The sequence below is a fragment of the Solanum stenotomum genome, chromosome 1 (assembly GCF_019186545.1).
Source record: "Solanum stenotomum isolate F172 chromosome 1, ASM1918654v1, whole genome shotgun sequence".
NCBI classification, from domain to species: Eukaryota; Viridiplantae; Streptophyta; class Magnoliopsida; order Solanales; family Solanaceae; genus Solanum; species Solanum stenotomum.
In genome coordinates, this window is record NC_064282.1 from 43,000,794 (window position 1) to 43,004,089 (window position 3,296).

The 3,296-nt window shown below is 35.5% G+C and overlaps 1 long non-coding RNA gene across 1 annotated transcript; it reads right to left on the reverse strand.

Annotated features, from left to right (window-relative positions):
• Window positions 1–383: 383 nt before the first annotated feature.
• On the reverse strand, window positions 384–1,320 carry LOC125861746 (uncharacterized). The gene is made up of 2 exons (XR_007445980.1): window positions 968–1,320; window positions 384–864 (listed from the first exon to the last, which is right to left on the reverse strand). It is a non-coding gene; the product is annotated as an uncharacterized LOC125861746 (long non-coding RNA).
• Window positions 1,321–3,296: the final 1,976 nt, after the last annotated feature.

Genomic DNA, 3,296 nt, shown 5'->3' on the forward strand with positions numbered 1-3,296 from the left:
TTAATTGGCTTTTATGCCATGTCATGGCATGTGAAGTACATACATCCCACTTTGTTGATTCTTTGGAAGGAAGTGCCTAAATGGAACATATAAATTAGAGTTGAAGGGTTGAAATGGAATAAAGTTGAGTTGGAGTGCCAAAATAAAATTTAGAGACAAGTTTAAGGGTTTGCATGTGTTTGGCCTTTTTATTTAACTCATTTTCATTCGACATTCCTACCAAAAATTCTGCACGAATTTTCTTTATGTAATTATATTGTTTTTCTAATTGAAACCAAAAGGAATACTGGACACAGAATTAGAAACACAACGAATGGCAAATCTAATTATGTCATCTTCCTTTATTCTGACTTGAACATCCCAACAAACGCAGCCGAAACAGGTAAAAGAATTTTGGGTACCATAGTCTACAATATTCATAGACAACCAAAAAGGGGTCTTCATCAGTTTTCTACCTCACAAATAAATATCTGAATGTACATCAATAATAGAAGAGAAGCTGTAACAAACAACTTACAGATGAACAAATCCTTATGACCATACTAACCCTCTTGGCCTATCAAGCATTCGTCTGATGCTTGTAGCAAAGAAAATGTAGGAGTCGAAGAAAACTAGCATCTACAGATCTGTTATAATTAATTTGCGATTTCTAGGTTGATTTCAATCTAGAGGTCATTAGAGAAATTTATAAACAAATAGGTAACATATAAAATAAGTTTTTACATTATCGACGAAAATGGATATTTACAACTGATGCCTGCAGAAACAAGGTTTGTTGAACAGAAAGTGCAAGGGGTAATATTGGGTGGAAGAGGAAGGAACAGATCTTCTTAGTTCGCCCATCCGTGCTGCCAGCTTCGGGTCCTGATAGTAAATGTACATTAAGAATAAGCAGCATAAGAAAACAAGCCAAGTTTTACCACCAGAAGATGAAGCATGTCAACAATTCTAAACAAAAAGTCAGTACCTGGCTTCATTTTGAATTTCAGAATATTAGGTTGTCTTCTAGAAATGAATTTGATTGGATGGTCAGTAGACTGTCTATGGCGGTCAATAGCTGAAATAAGCTGCAATAGAAGGCTAATCAGGAATTTAAAAGGCTCACGAGAAAATTTCCAAACTTATATATAGAATTAACACTTATATATTGCAATTAAGCAAAAAATACACATTGCGGTGTAGATGAGAGGACTTAGTAGATCCAACAAACTGCTGCAAAGATATAGCACGCTCTGAAAAATTTCTTAAGTATCAGAATGATACTAAACAAAGATTGTACATGAAGGACTAACTGTAATCTAATTGGAAATTATTCTCATCATTGTTAATATGGTTCCAATATTATTATATCTGCACTTAGATATGAAATTTGCAAAGAAAGAAAAATACCCTCCTATCAACTTTCTCAAAAATTACCAAATACCATCCACTGTTGCAGAAAATAAGCCTAGATGATTCGGGCTTATTGTTAGATATAAGATGAAACGTTCATCCACTATGGATAACTCTCTTAACCTAGGCTAGGTTGTCAAATGGCACGTTGAACCCAATTTTGGCGAGTAAAAACATATTCATGCCTATTTAGTTCAGCTCAATTTTGGAGAAAATTAAGCTTGTCTCTATTAAAGCTAGGACTAGGTTGAGCCGGCTTGGTTGGCTTGTTTTGATCATGCTTTAAAACTAAAATTCATCCATTAATCTTAGTCAATTTAGCAAGATGTTAATTCAATAATTATTATTTACTATAACAAATTTATTTTGTACTCCATTAATAAATTTGAAGTAATTATTTTTTATAGATATCATTACTAAAACTATTTTATGGGTGGTGAAAAATGTGATTAATATTTTAAGTTTAAGAACTCAAAAATTAAAGAAAATTGATAATGTACAGATTTCTTGAATTTATTGTTAATTATTTATTTCTTTACTGAATATTCTATTCTATGTTTAATATTAAGTTACCTTCATTTAAATTTAAGGTCTAATTTAGGCTAATAATACATATAATTCAATCACACTTGAATGCAATCACCAAATTATACTACGGGGTCATTTGGTAGGATGATTAGAAAAAATAATACATTAGCTTTATGTATTACTAACACCTTCTTTGGTACACTTTTTGGTATTATGCTATGTATAACTAATAGATGATGAACCATGGTATTAGCAATGTGAGGATTTTTAGTGCATGCATTAGCATGGATAAGGACACAATTGCCCCAACTGTTCCCACATCCTTCCCACCATATTTGTGGAGGGTGTTTTTGTAAATCGTTCAAGAGACATACCGAAGGCTCGAACTTTTTGCTAGCTTTGAAACATGGGCCGAAGGAAAGAGGAAGACCAAACAAAGTCACGGTCAAACCAAAGAAAAAGAGGCCAAAAAAGATTCAATATATCACTGGCCGTCCTTCGTGAGTGCAGCACACACCTTTTTGTTTGTTTCGGAGCCGTTTGTTTGGGCTGGGCGTACTAAACCCACTACGTACCACACCACCGGGTGGCTCGCCTGAATGCCGAGTCTTTCTCTGCCATCAACTCGACGTTGTCGTCACCTGCAAGATAAGGCCAAAAACTTGACTTTACTAAACAAGCGAGAAAGGGTCGGGATCGATAAGTAGAAGTCATAAAAAAGTAATCTTTCTCTTCGCACCTCAGATCAAAAGGAAGGGTTGCTTGTCAAGTTAGCCTATATGTAAGAATAAGAAATTTCTTTCAGTTTTCTATTATTATATAATAGAAACTATAAGAAAAATGGAAACATTCGCTTTCTTTTAACCGGCTCCTTCTTTGTCAACACTACGAAGGACCTATAGGTTTGCCTACACTAACCGGATTTAGGGATTTCTTGATTTCCGGGGCATATCTGCCCTAATCTTCCCGACTGAACACCTATAGACTCGAGAGAAGTTGTAGGCTAAGCTAATTCAGTAAGCTATTCAAGCTCCTAGACCTCCGTCTGCCTAGTCCTGTCCCCAATAGATGACTTCCACTTTAGGACTTCTCGGAGATTAATCGATCTATCTTAGTTACGACCGGAGACAGATCGGGACGAGCTGCATCCTATTTAAATGTTTTAGGTAAGGCTTGACTTTTATTTTCTTCACTTACACCTTACACTTCAGCTGAGTCTAACGAGGCTCAGGTGCGGAGACTTACACTATGGACAGAGACTACGCAAAGGTAGAACACCTTGGAAACTTTACTGACTTTATCATCACCTTCCTTCGGCGAACAGTTAGACATTTCTATAGTGGGATATCTTGAACCTATGAAACTCGTGAAAGTGG